At 32.0% G+C, this 20,401-nt stretch overlaps 1 protein-coding gene across 1 annotated transcript in view; it reads left to right on the top strand.

The window, feature by feature from the left end:
* Positions 1–20,401, top strand: part of LOC150104172 (glutamate receptor 1-like) — a 509,694-nt gene that overhangs the window by 175,698 nt on the left and 313,595 nt on the right. The window lies entirely within an intron of this gene.

Raw genomic sequence — 20,401 nt, 5'->3', positions numbered from 1 at the left:
AAAACTGCATATTTTTAATATTTTGATGGATGAGGTGACGCCATTCAACTACATGGATATGTATAAATACTTTGCCAGTTGACGCTTATTTTAAAGGCGAGAATAGAATCTTTTATGATATCTATCTATCTACAGAAAGAGCCAATCAGGTTGTATAATGTTAATTTGCAGTGGGATCAGAACAAGGTTTTTAAAAGCATTGAACGAATGCAAACTCATAGAAACTTCACTTTAAGTGTGCATTGATGTTTATGACTTTTTCTACAGTTATTCGAACAAAATCATAGATTTTGGATTTACGGGTTGTTGATATATTTAAAGTAATACGAAATAGTAAGAATATTATTCTGCCATGTTATGAAATGAGTTCGCTTGAATATATTTTTATCTGAGAGAAATTAGCACTGGCTTATTTCAGGTAGCAAATCCTTTCATTGAAAGTTTCTTTTATATGGATAACTGAATGGATATTGTGAGATCGTTCCCATCTTTCAAGTTACTGAAAAACATTATAATCACTAATTTTAACTCTTTTCGTTGTGTGTACCCCGATTTTCCTATTGTTTGCGCTTGTTAGTTATTACTTTCAGTATTAAAAATGTCCCCTGTAAAATTTTATCAGCTCCATATAAAGTCATTGTAGAGCTTCTGTAGATGAGCCAGTATTGCGATGTTACCATTATGAAAAAGACCTGACTGCGATAGAATTTTCCTGCTATGAAATTGAAAACTCACACCTAGAACACATACACACTTATCATTAGGTTAAAATAGCCTATTAATAAAATAATTTATCTTCTTAAAAACCTAATTTTGATAGAGATAATGATAAAACTAATAATGGTGGTGATTTATAATTTTGAGGTTAATTCCTGTTCCGTTTGCCAAAAGAATTTTCATGTCTGTCAGAGTGATGTTTTGGATGGAATGAGGCCGATTTATTCCATATGATTAGAATCGATGTTTGACCGAAATCTAGATATGAAGAACTGGTTTCGATTGCAAAAAAATAGCCCATGGACTAATAATTATTAAAAAGCCTCCCAGTATTATTGAAGGATTTAATATGTTTACAATGCATACAGCTAACTTTCTGTACGTTATCTGAGTTGAATGTCATTTGACATACATCGTGTATACTTCAATTACAGCCTTGTCAAAATAAATAATACTCTTATTTGTATAGAGGTGAGTTTTATTTTATTTTTTTCCTTGTTAAAAACTGATAGATCTTGAGGAATAATTCCTTTTATTTTAAACAAATATTAGCACTTCACCAATGCATTTAGGGCACACAAATCGGCTTAACATGAGCGACATTTCTTTTAACAGGAAAAAAAAACTGCGAGAACTTCTGGGATTTCTTAGTTTTCTTCTTTTCTGATTTTTTATTTTCTTATTCTTCCATTAAATGCTTTTTCAGCTACTTTGATTCACGATTTACAATTTTATAAAGAAGTTACATTAGAATCTTATTAAAGAAACGATAAAATAAACTGCAAATAAATGTAATCGCTTTTCTCTACCTCCAGGGTTTGTACAAATAATTGACGTGGAAGTCCAGACTGGTGACATAAGGGATAAAAAAATACAACTGACGTTCGTGAATTAGTTCGTTAACGATCTAATTCGTGTAATAGTTTGTTTGTTTTTTATTGATATCAAAGTAAAGTGAAGAAAGCCGAATATAGTTTCTTGCATCACTCCAACGGTTTCATTCATTCATTTTCAATACCCTAATTCCATGAAGGGTATTGAATGCACTTTGGGGGATAATCGGAAGCTCTCGGCATCGTATAAATTCCTTTTTTCTACCATTACAGTTTTTCTCATTGCAGAAGCCCACTTATGCTGGTAAATGCTCTTTCTAAACTTTTTTTTTCTATATGTGCATAAAAATTAAGTGAAAACACGTCTTTTTCTTATGAGATTATTTATTTATTCTCAGATAAAACAGGGGGGAAAAAAGATTTTTCTTTTATTTATTTAGTTGTAAGAATCGCATAATCAGAACCTCTGGATAAATGGTACATGTTGATTATTTTAATAACTTATAAATTTGAGCTTGTATATTAATTATATCATTAATCAGAAGGCAGGAATCCATATTTGCCACCAAACAACATCTCAACTACCTCTATAGTTTATCTCAGGATATGCGATAGGAATCACGTACACAGAAAAATTGAGTGTTTATAAATCCACAAGCCAAAATTGATACATTCGTCCTTCATAGAAAGAGAATTGTTACAGTAAAACAACTTCTGCTTTCACTAGTAATGAGAGAAACCTCATGCAACCTCAGTGTTTATCCATGTTTTTCAGTTACAAATAATGCTTCAGGCAATTTCGAAGAACAGGAAGAATAAAAGATTATTACAAATAATTCTTTCAGTTACCAATGGATATCATGATTTTTTACGTTATTGCTCGATCTCATGTTTTTCATGTAAATGCATTTATGCGTTCACATCTTTTTTTCTCCTATTTTTTCATGATCATGTTTTGTTTCATGTTTATCAGTTACAAATAATGCTTCAGGTCCATGTGGAACATTCACGCGTATGTTATAAATCCTACAGTACGTAAAGCCCATGTAGATCTTTTTTGCAAAAGCACATTTCAAATGTAATAAAATATTCTTATGAAAATGATCTCTAAATTGCTAATGGATCCATATTGAGATTAGAAGTAAAAGAGCCCTTTTTCATTGATTCATCCAGAAAACATATTGCCATGTTTGAGTAAAGCTTATGCAGTATATAAACTTTTAAGTTTATATTTTAAAAGTTATAACTAATAAGCTAAGGATTAAATGCATTTAAATGAAATACAATACTTGAGAATTCCTATTCGAATAATGCTTCCTCCAATTGCCCCACATAGAGATTTTATCTATTATTCTTCATTTTCTGTTAACACAATCCGAAACTAACGTTCACATGGTAGAAATAAAAGTAGTCTTTTAATAAACGTAGGCTCATATCTCCTTAATATGTAATATACAAAATGTTGGGTTTGCCCAGCTTATTCACAGATTGCCGTATTTCGCTTCATGTTTAATAGTCTGTCAGGATTGGCCTTCAGGCAGTTGAATAAATCAAAGCAATCTACATGTGGACAGTCTATATTTGTCCTTTGCGATTCATATCCTGTTAAACAAGTCTGTGTATGTGTGTGTGGGTGTATATCCATCTGCTCTGAAGCAAAGTGTTCTATATTTTGTTTTCTTTGCATTTATTACTTCATTTTAATTAAAATCGCAATACGGCATTTCTGTCATGTCTATGTATTAAATCTAACTATCCTAAAGGAACTAAATCTACAATATATAAAATAAAAAGAAATGAAATTAATAACTGTTCAGATGACCTTTAAACAGGGTCATCAATCCATGAAAGAAAATATGATGCAAGATTAAAAAGAAAAAGTTTCAAATTACAGCCTAAAATTATTGCTATTAGTTCAAGTGATCACCTACGAGAGTTATTAGTAAATATAATCTATATTTTAACACAACATATACGTATCTATATGCCCACAAAAGTAAATAATAAATAATAGTTCAATGGACGGACTAAAGATCACTTTTGACTACCCATACTACAATGTCTCTAATATTCACTGTAGAAGGCAAGGTGTGTTTTGTAATCATAATAAAAGTGGGGAATTCTCAGCTAATCTGTAAATAGAAGGGTGAAATTAGCCAGGATGGGATGAAGTTTACCAAAGACAGAGTTGGTGAAACAGTCACACTGTTATTTATCTCAATGTAATTACCCACTTTGATAGGTTTGCTGAAGTAAATTTGAACTCGTACTTTATCGTCCTTTATAATATTATAATATGTCCAGGGAATCGCTACACATTTAATGCTCACTTTCCCCTTTATTCAATATCCTGAATATTATATTGGATATCAAATAAAAATATAGAGAACTATAATCAGATAGATGAAGTTATATTCTGGACCGACAGCAACCCGTGAATGTCACAATAGCCTTGCAACGATGGCAGCTCTTTAATGATTCACCATGGAACTTTCCATCAAACTTCAACACGCCACTCTCATCCCTATTAACGCTGTTATAATACTTGTTGGTAATTTTTTTTCAGTGTATAGTTTATGATTGGAGTAAACTGTCGAATTTCGTATGCTTAGGCTTCTTCTGCACAATACAAAAAAATACGAGCTGATTTTTATGTAATTTAAAAGTTTATGTTTATTTCAAACCTAAAACTTTAAGTTACTTCAGTAATTTGACAAACCTGTATGCAGTGTTCTGGTGGCACACACAGATTAAAATTATCCACCGATTGTCATTCATAAATCTCCATGCGCGGGACTCAAATCCACAACCTACTGGTTGGGGAGAGAGAGAGAGAGAGAGAGAGAGAGAGAGAGAGAGAGAGAGAAGAAAAGAAATGTTGTCCCCCTCCACCAACTAGACATTTCTTCAGGTCATGTGGCCCCAATCCCTACCGCACACAGTGCAAGATGATTAAATATTACTCTAATATGATATTTAACTAATCCTTCTATAGAACTGCCATAGCGTACAGAACTCCATTGGTGTTTATAATGTCAAATGCAATCGAATGTTCAGACCAGGAAACGTATTCTGTTTTGTTTGTTTTTTTACCAGAATGTACTTATTCTGGTAAATAGCGTTCTCTTGCCACCCATCAAACCCAAATAGGTTCATCTAATAAGTGTTCTTTACGATTCTTCTTACGTATCACCGTCCATCGATCTATCGTCCAGTTACTGCACCAAAGTAGCCTATCTCAATTTAATTAATAATTTCTGGATTTTTGAAAAGATTGACCTCAAAATGCCAGGCAATAAATTAAGATTTCCATCAGAACTCAGATATATTGCCGTTTTTCCCTTAGTTACTTGTTGATTCATGTTTTTGTAGGCTGTATTTCAGCCATCCATGCTAACATGCTATATTTTCATAATTTCCCTTGAACATTTTGTTGAAAATTAAGTAGCGTTTTTTATTTTTTCGATTACAAATATGTTCTGTGGAAAACGCTAAATATATATATCAAAGTTAAGAACAAGCGAAAAGAATTTTTAGAGACATCACGTGAATTAAATCGAACTAATTCCTTCTCATTTGAGAACGATATGGTGATCAAAATTATAGAGTCATCAGATAATATTTTTCAATTGTTTATTTGCATATAAATTGCAATGTATTGCCATTAAAAACTGAAGAGAATTAGTAATAAAATATCATGAATAACAGGGAAAGAAAAGATAAATTAATAAATGGTAAAGATAAATGGATCTGGAGATAATTCAGCACCAATTGTAGAAAAGTCAAATGTTATTTAAGCAAATAACCGCTAGCATTTTACCATTAAGTTACGAGAAATCGCTTATGTCACATCCCAAATACTAAATGCTTATTAATTTATCCATGAATGAGAACATCAAAGAAGTTACACCTCCTCAAGACCTATAACTCAGTCCTCTGATGTTCTGCCTTTTAGAACCACTCAAAACTCTTCAAAAATGCAAATGCTGTTCAGCTAGACTCTTCCACAGTTTATGCGTAGAGTCAAGAAGGAGAGAAGACCATAAAATTCAGGTTACCGCCATTGATCGATAAACACTAGAGTATTATAAAGGTTAACATGAAGATAAAGAAGTATATGGACACCGGGAGAGATACAGTTGATGCACAGCCTTTTGCCATATTAGGGTACTTAAACGAGCAAATACCCAAGATACTATCCGAAGAAGTTTTAAATGATTGCTTGTTAGAAGTAAGTTAGATCGTAAAATATACACGTCGATCGAACTGCTAATCAAAAGTATTGTGAAGTAGTTCTTTTGAAAAGAAAAAGTTTATGGCATATGATAATAGTACAAGAATTATCGCATGTCGTATTTGTTGTAAATACTGTAAATGAAGGTCAGCCTTCTTGATGGGATGAATCGACAATATATTAAGTTATACATATTGAAGCTCTGTTATTAAAAAAAATATATTTTTGGAAAATACATTTCTTCCAAGATTCATATAAACAAATATTTTACTTGTTTTACTCAGCTCAATTGCTTTCTTAATTAATTATAATGCGAAATAATTGAATATGTTCAGCATTTCAATTGCATTTAATGAACAAGATTGAGAAAATGATAAAGCATTTCTTTATCTTATTATTTAATACGCTTTAAAGGTTTACTTTTTCAACGGCAGTGTTATTTTATTATTCTTTTTCTGAACAACTGTTAACCATACATATATCTAAAACCCAGATGAGTTTTCACATCTATCGGTAGTGCTTCTGAATCCGCTTTCAAACCACATTTACACTTTTAAAGAAAGCAATTAGGCTACTCAGTAGTCGTTCATTCTTCAGCTCACTTTTATCACTCAGATATTCTTCCCAATGTCTGGTTTTCAGATATTCAAGATCACGTGTTTCCTGAAACTTATATCCTCAGAAATTCAACTGTATCAAAATCTACAGGTTATAAGAAATTGACTTTCTAATATCCTCTCGGCGGGCGTTTTTCATTAATAAATCAGCTCAAAATGCAATTACCGATTCAACATTACTTCTGTAGTGCTTTTGTAACTGACTCTTGATTATTTATAGATTCATTTATTTATTAGTGATGACTGATAGAAAAATAAAGTTCAGGAAATTTATTTGAAAGTCCATATGTCAAAAATTCTAATACCAAATGCGAGTCTATTATCTTAAAATGAATTATTGAACCGGTTTGTGATTTATATTATGATGTTAGGGAATTTTATAGAGCGTGAAATGTGTAGCTGAAATATATTCCTCTAAGTAACTGATCAAACTTATGAAATTAATTAGATTTTATGTGCTTCCTTTGAGGCACTTTACACTCGAAATATTCACTCTAAAGAAACATCTAGTGCACGGAAACATCATTGGCACGTCGCTGCTCAAGATATATTTGCTTTAAATCTTCCGCTTGTTTGATGTATCCAAGTCTCTTCAATAATCTCTTATTCGCTTCCCTCTTCATCCCTCGCTTCCTACATATTCCTTTTCTCCACTAACGTTATTCAAATTAATTGACAATCTACAGCTAATTAAGTTGTAGCTGACAATTTGCAGAATTAGTTCCTTCATTAGTAATGATCGATGTCTTAATATTAATTAACAAATTATCTTCGAAATTTTATTATTATTTTTAAATGGAATTATCATCAAAATTTTTGACTTTCAAAATTTATTTCCGATATGTGTTTCTGTACAACAAATTTTGAATGTTCCTTAAAAAATAAATAAATAAAATAGCAATATTACAAATTTATTATTTTTTGTCACTCTCCCCACTGTCATTTTTTTCCCGAACAACTCGTGAGAAAAGTTCATTTCCAGAACAAACTGAACAATATTCATAATGATAATCTGAATATTGTGTGTAGATTAGAAGCCGAGTACAGAGTAATAACCTATTGGAATTATTTCTAAATTGTTAACAGCCATGATCCACTTTAGAATGTTAACTGAATCATAGCTTGTTTTCAAAGAACAGAGCTAGAAGTCAGATTGAAATAAACGAACGAGCATTAAAATAAAATATCACTGATATTTATTTATATATATATTTATTATTATATCGTAAAAGCATGGATTTCATCCTTCTAAACTGAAATATCTCTCCACTATGTTAACTGCATGGTAAAATATTTGTAAAAGTGTACCAAGATACGATGTTCGTCAACCTGAAGCCACTTCAGATTGGGAACGAATGTAAAATAGGATTATATTTTGCTACTGTAACATATTCTAGGTTTCTATCTAGCCTCCGAAGAAAACTCATATAATAAACAAAAGAAACCTTAATTTATGTCGCTTGTTTTAAACAATATAATCAAAACTGTAAAAATGAATTTCATCAGTGATGTTCTTTCGGTTATAGTAAACTATCATACCAGTGTAGATGTGCAGCATCTTTATCTAATAGCTTCAAAGAGGTTTCATTCCTTCAGTAATTATCAGCATTTCTTTCGCTTTAAGAAAGATGTTTTAGAGGCATAAGAAATAAACACATTGGGTTTTAATTTAAATAATGGATTGTAATTTAAGAAACATTTTAAAAGTTATCTAATCTAAAATTTGGAAGATAGTACATATTTGTACTATGTTACAACAAATATGTGTACTATTTTTGTACAAACAACAAATATATTTACTATTTTTGTACAAACAACAAATATTTGTACTATTTTTGTACAAACAACAAATATTTGTACTATTTTTGTACAAACAACAAATATTTGTACTATTGTATTTCTACATATTGTACAAATATGTACAGACATATTTGTACTATGTTCCTAAGTACATAGTACTTATTTGAAAATGCATTCAAATAAAAACAAATATTTAATTCATTGCAATTTCCGCTTTTCATTTACACTCAGAAATTATCACCATCGTTCGAGAAATAAACCGTCCAACTTAACGCTAAAAGAAAAACGAAAGCAATGTTATTTGTATGGGACGTACTATCTCTTTCATTTTTGTTGATTTCCCACTCACCTTTTAGCTCTCCGATGGCCGACGCACACACATAAAGCCTCTCCCTTGTAGACACCATAAAATGAAACGACTACCAGAAGTTCTCTTTACGTCTGTGCAAGAGCCGTCTCAAGAGAACTGATTCGCCACTGTCCAAACTGAGCAAGGAAATTTTTATGGTACTAAACATCTGAAACCACGTCAGTAAGAAAGCTGTACAGGTATGTAATGCCTTACTTCCAAAGAAAATCCCTGGCGAGGTGGTAGAAAGGCGGAGTGCTTAGTGCCGTAGAAACCCGATACATATAGAATTTTGTTACCGAAACTAAACTTATTGGAAATGTTTCCAAGCTTTGTTTATTCAAGTGAAATTCTGAATTTCCGTGCGTAGGAGAGAGAGTTCCTGAAACTTTTTAAGTTCAGATTTCTTAGTTTCTTTCATTTTTTGGTGAGAAGAAATACATATTAAAAAATAAATAAATAAATAAGCGAAACGAAACTTTTAGAAACTTGACACTAAAGCAGAAAAAGAATGATTCTGTCTTTTCTAAATAGTAGAAAGATAACTTAGGTTTATCTTTATTTATATCGAAAAAAAAAAACTCGATTTAATGGGAATATATTCATGGAATGTCTAAGTTCGTACATGTCTGATAAATAAATTAGAAATTAATCGATGTAAGTATATATCATTTGCAATTTCATAAATATTAGTTTTCTTTTTAATTCTTCACTTTGTCATTCAATCAATATTCTTAGTATAATATACAGAAGAATGAAAAAACGAAATTTGAAATAATACTATTCTCCGATTATTCAAAAAATGAATGTGTAACTGACCCTATCTATCATATTATAATAAAATTCTTCTTTGTTTGAGTAAGATGGATATATCATGTTTCCATGACTATATTCTCAAGTTTTCTATTGCTATCGCTCCAAGAAAAATTTTAGTTATCTATTTGGTGTTGACTTTCGCATTTTTTACTTTAAATTTAAAAAAATTAAAATAAAAAATGTGTATCTGACCTTAATAAAATCACAATTAAAAATTATCATAAATGAAGATTTAATTGATATTTAGTAAGCCCAGTTTCAAATGATAATACTGAGTTTATCTTTGCTCTTCCAACTGAAGCAACACCGACTTTGCCTTCGGGAATAAAGTACCAACTAGATATTCGGGATCATTATAAAAAGAGAGTTGCGTTTCAGGCGGCCTAAACTTCGATCCTGCTTCTGATCTATTCATACGCATACTTTGACCTGCAAATGAAGGCGTTGGCACTTCTTTTTTTAATGTGACTTCCACCAATTGTAAACTATAGTACAATCGACCTGTGAATTGGCTAAAGATTTTTTCTAATTTTATTAATTTTATATTTTCCTAAGAAATAATTACCAAAGTAGTATGTTATGGAAGATACTAGGGGATGGAAAGTGCTTGATCTCGTGATTGCCTCAGAGGATTTGTCTATAACCACGGTATCGGCATTGCTGCCAATAGGTGGGAGAAATCATTCAGTTTTGACATCGGGGTCACTACATGTGTAAACTTTTAAGTAGACAAAGGTTACATTGTGAAATTATAGAGCTAGTAATTACGACAAACTCTGGAAACCGCTACGAGAAATGTCATGGGAGAACAAACTGCGACAGAAAAATATTAGAGGTAAATGGGTGGTGGGCAAGGGATGTTTGAAAGAGGGAAGGAAAACTGCATACCTAGCATCAGGAGGATAAATGAAGTAGGAATTAAATAGATGAGAAGCGTCATTAACCAGGAGCTGTAGGAAAAAATAAACATTATAGGAAGAATTTAAAGAGAAAGATATCAGCAAATCTGTGGGCAGTATAAATTATAAGCCAGATTGGTTGGTCAGGATATATATCCAAAGCGACTAAGGATAGATCAGTCATTATTAATGTAAACTGCATGTATTCATCAGGCCTGTTCTGAAAATGAAAACTTGAATTTTCGTGAGGAAAACCCTTTCACTCCTATAGGATCGAATAACTCACATAAGCCAGAAGGGCAACAGTATTCTAAGAAAGGCAAAATCAGAATATGAGAGTAAATTAGCTGAGCGAGCCAAGGAAAATCCGAAAGAATCTTTCAATAAGCATAAAGTAAGAGGAATAATAACTGTTATAGAATAATTCTGATCAATGTTGATGGTGTGGAACTGACATGCAGGCAGTAGTTGAAATTACTGAGTGATCGCTTTGCAGTAATAGATGTGACAAAGTCTGATGTGGAAGCGGAAGTGGATGAAGTCGAAGTGACATTACAGAACTTTGTTGTGAAAACAGTTTTAGAATTAGATGATATGAGATCAAATATTAAGAAAATGACTTAGTGAACTAGTAATGCATTTGGCTAGGTTATTTAATTTGAGTCTGCTCTGGCAGGATTCCAAGGAAGTGAAAAGAGGGGGAAATAGTTCGTTGCATAAAGGAGACTCTAATAAAGAAATACTTTATTATCGACCAATCGGCATTTCAGGAATAGTGGTCAAAGTAGTAGACAAGAATAAAATACTGTATGGAAATAGCATGGCTTCATGAAGGGTAGGTCACTTCTCGGTAATTTACGCACTTTTTATAATAAAGTGACAGATGAGCTGGACAAGCTGAATGTCTGTACGATAATAGTACTGGACTTTGCAAAAGCCTTTAAGAGAATATCGCACTGAACTATGTTACATAAATTAGAGCATAATGGTTTGGATATGAGGCTGATAAGGTGGATAAGAGGGTAGCTAACGGATAGACATCAGAGAGAGTACTTTATGGAGGACTGTGCTTTGTGCAGAGTCTAGGAGAAGGCGTGTGACTAGCGGTGTGCTCCGCTGTACTCGGGCCACTGCTGTTCAGTTGTATATTAATTATAAAGGAAATGATCTGAGGAGAAATATTGAGTCATTTGCTGATGATGTAAAACTGGTAGAGCAAGAGTTAATAATTCTTAGGGAAACTTTTTATATAAATAAGTACCTCTCTAAGAAGGGTAGTTTGAAACCCCACTGGGAAGTAATGAAACTTTATAAGTTTTTTTCATTAGCTGGTGAAATAACCGATCTCTATAGAGGAATTTGCAAAAGAGCTTCACTTTCTAGATTCTGGGACGTACCGTCTTGAAAATATATACAAAATAAAATAAAAAAGGGTATCAATATTATAGTTAAAGACTAATCTGCTCCAATTAGCAAAACGTGGGTTTATGGAAGTAAAATTACGTAACTACTACTCCATAAGTCATAATAGTCATGCATTAGTGTATGGCGAGGTTAGACTTCTGATGTCACTGCCCTAGCAAGCATAATAATAATAATAATAATAATAATAATAATAATAATAATAATAATAATAATAATAATAATAATAATAATAATAATAATGTTATTCTCTTGAATGTAAACGAGGTGTACAAACTGTATTTACCTAAGAGATCAGATCTGATTTAATATTGATGGTTACTAAAATATCAAGTTTAAATTATTAGCAGTAAATAAAATTTCTGTATTCTTCTATTTTGAATCTCAGAGAGAGAGAGAGAGAAAAGCAGCTGCAAAGTTATTGATTTTTTGGGGGACACCAATTGAATAGAATATAATAAAATATAATTTTTACATCGATTAATTCCCAAAAGGACTAAGCATTTCCGCTATCTTCATGATAGTAGAAGCCGTCACATATTTCAGCGATTAACAGAAAATTATTAATGACACGAAGATATAATCTTTTATCTTTTAAATTCCATTCAGGTATTTGAAAGGTGATTCTGCTTCAGGCTTAGCCTCCGCCTCTGAGTATTACTCAAAGAACTCGCAGATGTCTTTGGCAGATAAGCAGAGTGTCAATGACAGCCGAAACACAAGTGATGAAGGAATTTCTCAGTTGGCAATCGAATGTGAAAAGAAACGTATTTTTATCCATTGTTTAACTAACTGTTGCACCTCTGCGCCAAAGATTAGTTTTGTATGTTTCTTTCTTCGTTCTATCGCTGATAAAATTTGTACTTGTCATTAAACTCAAAGCTTCAAGAAACATTCAGTGTTTGCTCTATCTTTGTTTGTAATGCACTCATTTTATAGTATTTATACAGCTTAATTTCACTGTACAGATGGGAAAAAACATACAGAAGGGGAAAATATTTATAACATAAATAAATCATTTAACTCCTTTTATTCCCAAAACGAGTCTGCAAAGCTCTGTTAGATAACTTTTAAGAATATTGTTGCGAATCTAGTCTCCTTCCTTCCTTCCTTCAGCCATCACTGATAGTGAGTTCCATGCTATCAAAGAATTAAGACTTTCGGAGGGGGGAGATAAATACGGTAGGAAAATGCTACCATCTAGTGAGCATAAATCCTAACAGATATATATTATGGCTAAAATAGTATAAATCCAACTGTAGATTTTTATTTATTTATTTATTTATTTATTTATTTATATTTTTGAGTAGCATGTTGGAACTCAAATTTCCAGGAAATTCTCCGCTTGCCTTGACAATGTTTTTTTTCCTACCGATTAATTCAGTGACTAACTGAAGGAAGGCCTACAAAATGTTCCCTTATTCTGCAACTAGAATGAAACCTAATGTCTTTCGGCAGCCTACGGTTTTAGAAGCAAACATCATTTCCACAGGGCATACATGAGCAACTAAATCAAATGTTTTGTATTTGGATTCTAATTAGATTATGGATTATTATTATAATAAATGGATTATGACCACTGTTCGTTTTGCAGTATGTTTAAAAGAAATTAATAGCATTAATACCATTACGCCACACAGCATCATCCTAAATCTTTAATATTGTACCTTATAACGCATGGGAAATATAATAAATTTAAAATAATAACAACAACAACATCAGAAGACTACGTATATCAGTCAGCGATCACATTTATCGCATGTTCCTTTAAGACAGGAATATTCACATCCTCAAAAGATTTGAGATATGAATATACAAAGACTACAGAAAGTATACTAATTTAGAATAATGCCATAATCGTTTTACGAATTAATTAATTTATTTATTTATTATAAAACGTGCTGAATGTTTCTTGTGTTACATAGAAACAGACATTCATTTTAAATTATTACGGTACAACAGATGCCTTCAATATCATGCCAAATATGTTTTTCTTCGAATCCCATTGTTCAAATAGATGGAATCAGGACATGAATCTTCAGGATCTGAATTCACCATGTCACATGATAATAGTAAAATCATTTTACATGCACACTAATAATCTCAACCTAATGAAGAAACTCTAGAGTAAACTTGCATATCTAACAAGACATTCTTCAAAACATTACAGTTAGTGGTATTAAAAAATACACTTCGTATTTTGTTATTTAAATTTTATTTTCCCATGTGTCCAGTTTTTGTTTTAATGTTTTTCCCTACAAGTTAGAATTGGACCTTCGTTTGGTGTGTATTTGCACTCTTCGCGAACATTAACTGAATTGTCGTTTGTTGCTGATTACATTAATTTTTTCTCCTGTTGGAGTTGATCTTCATTCAAGTCTTTATGAAATATTGATGATATTCACTCCCAAAAGTGACGTAATTTTCAAGAGAACATGGCAAGGTTTTTCTTTCAGGAAGCTCTGCTTTTTTACTTCCTGAAATCGTAAAACGGACATGAGAGTCTAGGTATTTGGGATATATAATAGACTGACATCTCGTCACCTTTTCATCAATGCTAGTCTAAATGAAATCAGTTCCTCATTTTCTCCCATGTCCTTCGTTTTCGGTTTGCACTCGCAGATGTTTTTATATGACATTGCTATTTTAGAAAAAAATTAATGGCAACTGACTATCTCAAACATTGAATCAAAAATCTCAAACATTGAATCAAACATAGTAATGACTAAAAGAAACATCCGCAAGTGTATATGAACATTACCCCTCTTTAGAATGATGATGAAACCTCTTTGAAAGAGCCTCATTGTTTATTATTTTCTTTCGTATGTGAACGGATTTTTATAAGGTTTTACAATGAGAACTAAAATGCAAATTATTTCATCTTTCAAAACGCTAGTTTTACGTACAGTATTCGCAGAAAAAAGGAAAAAACAACGAAACATATTACAGTAACAGTAGTAAGAGATCGACCAAACATTACACCCTCCCCCCTCCTCAATAGCGTCTGTTTTGTTAATTTAAAGGATCGTTATATTATAGATGTTTCAAAAATGTAGATGTCACTTTTTATAATATAAATCCATGAACACATGAAGCTGAGCAAGAGAATAGTTGGACAAGCCTATACATCAGCTTAAAGTTTTTATTTTTATTTTCCAATAAATTTATGTTAGTGGTGTATATTGATTACATTCTCCTTAATTAGAATTTAATTTGACTCTTCACGTCACTAATTGAAATTTAATTTATGGCGAATTTTCAAACCATATTATCATCCTTATCTCATTGATAGTTTAAACACCAGGCATTATTATCAATTGACGTCATTAATTAATATTCTTATTTTTAAACAGTGTCATCAGAAACCAGATAAAAATGTATATTTCAATGTAACGTGAAGATATACAGCTATATTATAGTTACAATGCAAAAAGAGAATAAATGCCACTATTCTATTCACTTCGAAATTTTCAGTAAATGTGTCAAATATACTCCCGTTCACCACACTGCTTAAAGTTCAAGTAATTTTTTTTTCTAAAATTTACTCCAAAAATTAAGTCCGCAAGTGCTGCACGATGAATAGCAAATTATAGCATTTATCACTCATGATGTAAATAAAGATATAGAATGACATCTCACGTATCAATTTGCTACTTTGAACTCTGAGGTGGAGCTGATGTTACTTCTCCAGTTCTGTTGATAAAAAAATAACATTACAATTTCTGCTAAGTAAAAAAATTTTTTTCTTCATAATTTTAATATTGATGAAGTAAATTATTATTAGTATACATTATCTATTATTTAAAAATAATTAGCGAATAATTTATTATTAAATACATTTATTTTATAGTAAGAAATCAAATATTGCAATATCATTCACTTCTTTGAGAAATGTGTAGTTCGAAGCAGGTTGTATATTTGTTATAATTATGAGTCGGGAGTTTATAATGTACTGACAAAATGGAACTGTAAGAAAAGAAGGGAGGAGAAAAATATCCAGGTAAAGTAGTGTTATGTGATTTAATTATCTCTCAATACCTCTACACATTTTCCAAATCAGCTCCCACAGAAATGAATCACTTATTAATATTGTTGCAAGAATAATTTAATGCAAGCAAATATCATGGTAACTATTCCTTACAATAAACATAAAGATATAAAATGGTGTCACTTTGATGATATTTATACCCGACTAGTCGTATACTTCCAGTATGTTATTAAAAGTACAGTATTCAAAACTAATTGTAATTGTCCCATGGTGCTCAGTCGGAATAATGCAAATTTCAAGTTTTTGGATACATAATGAAATGTTTGTTTTCAATGGGAAAAAAATCTAGTCACATGAGTTAAACAGAAAAAATAACCAGCAGCATGACCTTTTGGTATTTTCTAAATAAAAGCAATTTAAAATCATAAACCGGCATTTTCCTTAAACTCTATTGAGGCGAATTAACTTTTCAACACGCATGTCAGCAATAACGAAGCCAACTTTCGTAGCGTGTTCCCCAAAGTAATGCAATCTTTACTATATTATACGAGTGATGTTGTGTCTCTGCTTAACATTTCTGAATAACTCACATTTAAGATAAACGCAGTCTGCTTGTTTTGTAACCTCTGACTTTCAAATGCGATCCAATAATAAATTAAAGAAACGAGAGTTTCAAAGGTAAGTGCAAAGGAGAATTCCAACATATGCAGTTTGCGTTACTGTATTCCTTGATATAAGACGCTCATACCATGCTTCTGTTCATTTTTTAAACATCCATTACGTCTTAGTAGTTAACAAAACTATAAAAGGACAAAGGGTCAATGATTTTAAAGAATTATATACAGTAATAAAAATCCAATATTTATTGGTCAAAGTGTTGTTATTATTGTTGTCTTGTCCTTTGAAGAGCCTTGGATATTTCCATGACCTCCTTGAAGTGCTTTGGCTATGTCGATGATTTTGTTTGTATAGAGCTGCTTTTCAGGATTTGGGTCTATTGCTTGCAAGGCTGCTGTAATTGCTGAACAGGTAAAAATGTGAGTGGATGTCATTTCAGTGTTATGGCAGTTATTGCAGTTTCTGTATGTTCTCGTATCATCTGTATTGATCTTCATTCCTCTACGATTCCTGTTCGGAGTCTTGCTATCGTGGTGGAGGGCTTTCTTTTAGCATTCATTTGGAATTTGGCGTTGTATCCCTGATTTTAGTGGAATTAGTTTAGATTTTGCTAGTGCGTTAGCATCACAAAGAGTTATCATGTCAGTTTCTTGTATGAGTTCTCTGGTCTCTTTTGCTAATTTATCAACTGCTTCATTGCAGTCAATGTTTGCATGAGCAGGAATCCATTGTAAAATGCAACTTTTTCCTAAACACTTTAGTGGATTTAAGAGTTTATGGGTGTCTTGTGTGAGTTTGGCATTGTCATTTGTGATTGCCTCCATAGCTGATCTTGAGTCACTGTAAATTATAATTCCCTCGGATTGTTGAGATGATGATAATTTTAAGTAGGCTTCGAGTGCTTTATTTATTACATAAAGTTCGCTGGTAAAATTGGAAGCAATTCTCCCATATCAAACTTTTATTGAAAGTTTTTCCCCTTTCGAGATTAGAATGAGAACACCAGCGCCTCCGTTAATCATATTGGTATCTGATGATCCATCGGTATAACAAATAACCTGTTTGGAGGATGAAAAAAGATTGATAGTATTTAAGCCTTTTTCTTTGAGTGTTTCTTTTGATTCTTGTTTTGTACAAAGTTTTGAGGTTTATTTATGAAGGTAAAGGATTGGAAAATAGAGGTTCTTTGTTTATGTGGGCATTTAGATGATCATGACCTATTTCCTTCTTGATAGTGACATCATATTGTAAAGTGATGCTCTCTGAAGTCTGCATTTTCGATTCCAATATTCATAAGTTTTTAGGGAGATATGATCGCTTTGGTAGCTTCTGATATTATTAATGAATTTTATGATGGTAAATTTCCGTCTCTCCTCCAGCAGGTCAAGTCCAGATTCCTGTTGGGCTCTAATGTTGATAGTGGATGAGACTGCACCAATGATAATCTTGGATGTTTTTGCTTGTACTTTGTCTAATTTTTCCTTTACTAATGAAGCCGAAGGTGACCAGATAGGTGCTGCATATTCTATTATTGTCTTTATTAGGTGCTAAATTTTGTGGGTTGATTTTGAGTTAACGTTCATCTGACCATTTTTCTAATCCTCTCATGGATTTGTCTAGTATCTTTCCGATTCTTTGATTTTATCACTAGTGTGCCAGATGGTTATATCGTCTGCGTATTAGGCTACGTTTGTGTCTTCTGTAAGGCAGAAATGAATGTTATTGACGTATAAAAGGAATTGTAAGGGGCTGAATACCGAGCCGTATGGAACACCAGCCCAGGTTTTTCGCTCTCTAGATATTGCTGCATTGATTCTAACCTTGATTTTTCTTCCTCTCATGAAATCAGCGATCCAGATTAAAGCATTACCTCTAATTCCGATCTCATATACTATTTGTATTAATTTTTTGATCTAAACACGATCAAAAGCAGAAGAACTCCTTCAAGGAATATCGCAGTTGTCTTTTTTTGTTGTTTTTTCCTGAAATTATCTATTATGGTTTGGCAGAAGTAGAATAATTGATCAGTCGTCGAATGATGGGCTCTATAGGCAGTTTGGTAATAGTTAATTTTCTTAATTTTTTGTGAACCAATGCATGAGTCTGGAGTGTATGATTCTTTCAGTAATTTTACAGAGTATGCTAGTCAATGCGATAGGTCTATAGCTTTGATATTCTGCTGCATTTTTATCAAGTTTTAAGATGGGTACAATAGCTGATTTGTTTCCTTTCTTTTGTTTGCCTGTTCGCCATGAAGTATTAAGAATGTCCAGAAGTTGTTCTTTGGCATTTTTGCCAAGGTGTTTGACCATATGACAAAAGATAAGATCATTACCAGGAGATTTATTAGGTGCAGTTTTCTCGATTGATAAATTTAGTTCATTTAGTGTAAATTCTTGAGAAAAGATGTCATTAGATTGGTATGTTCTTGCTTGTTTTAGTACCTTACTTGTGAGTTTATTGAGGGTCTAGTCCTCTCTGTTATACTGATGTTTGGAGTTGTTTGAATATTTTTTTTGCGAGCGTGTTTGTCATTTCTTGATCTGTAATAGCTTTTTTTACCCAGCATTTATGATGAAGTTTGTTTTCTGTTTGCAATTGTTTTAAGATTCATATTGTAATTGTTTATATAATATATAATTATATAAACACGGCATAAAAATAATATTTCTATTTTTACAATTAATGGAAGTTTAAAAAGAGATCTGAAATCTGTAAAACAGCCTTACTTATTTATAGAAAAAAAAATCTGTAAAAAAAATCTTTATTTAAGCATATTCTTCTTACAAGATCAAGTAATGTCAATTTCTTTAGTAAAGCATAGTTCAATCTAATCAAGTGAATCCGAAAGGATTTCCACATTCCTTTTTTGGAAGTGGAAATCTTCCCCGACGCAAAACAAAGAAATGAAATTGTAGACATAAATATTATTTTATTATTATTTTTCTTCTCAATGTAACATCCATTGAAATATTTTGCCACTAATAATATCGTTTTCTGAGGTTGGTATCATTTTTCTTTACTTGCAGTATTATTTGTTCCTTTAATATTATAATAGAAAAAAAAAAGTTTACTTGAGAATGCATACTTCACTGATCTGCAAGAAACCATTTTGTCTTTCAGTTCTTCGTCTCGACTGTTTCTAACTGTTTTTCGGAAACATACAGTTGTAGAAAGAGCACGGTTCAGTTACCACTTTTCTCGTTATACTCTCTCTCTTTCTGTTTGTACGTGCTCGTGTGTGTGTGTGTGTGTGTGTGTGTGTGTGTGTGTGTGTGTGTGTGTGTGTGTGTGTTGGGAAGAAAATGTCAGCAGAAAATTATCCGACTTTTCTAACTTTTTTTTCTGTTTTCCCATTTTGATTTATTTACTTTGTTCAGAGTTCACACAAAAGATACAGGACGTCAGTTTCTCAAAGTACGGAAAGGGGGTTGGGGGGGTTGGAAAGTATCATTCTATCTTTCTCAGCAATATGCGTTCCAAATTCTTTACATTTCGACTATTTTAGTATGGGTAATCTAAGAAGTGTTTGGATCGCTGCCAGACTCACAACATGCATTCAGACTGCACACAGATTATAATTCCCTCATTATCCAAATATGAAATAATAATAAAAAAAAATTAAATAGGTTAAAATGCCTTAGATTGGTTATAAGGAAAAAAAAAAGTCTCTGAAAGAGAAATATTATGTTATATTTCAGTTGACTTCTTGTAAGCGAAACTTTTTCTTCTTGGGGAAAAAAAAAGACAAAAAGAAGGAATAGTCCAGAAAATCCAACAGTATAAAGCTACGTCGAAAGGTTTAAACAGTCTTCCATTAAAACATAATAAGCAATCCCTTTATTTGTGAAAGAATGCCATAATGTGCCAAAGAATGAAGATTCCCCAAGGACAAATATCTTTCATCCATTTGGGGCTGCTACTCTGTTCTTTGAGAGATTTTTTTTTTTTTTCGGAAAACAGCTCACGTGGGGAAACGTACAATGTAAGAAAAAGGTAACCTCATTTCCGTCATCCATTCAGCTAATGGTTCGCCATTATGTCATAAAAATTCCAAGCCACCATCAATTCCATTTGATGCTGCATCTTGTAGACGCAACTGTAACAA

This window comes from Typopeltis vanoorti, chromosome 8 (assembly GCF_054136105.1).
Source record: "Typopeltis vanoorti isolate ZY-2024b chromosome 8, IOZ_Tvanoo_1.0, whole genome shotgun sequence".
Lineage (NCBI taxonomy): Eukaryota > Metazoa > Arthropoda > Arachnida > Uropygi > Thelyphonidae > Typopeltis > Typopeltis vanoorti.
Note: the sequence above shows the minus strand (reverse complement) of the source record. Positions and strands in the feature narration are given on the sequence as shown.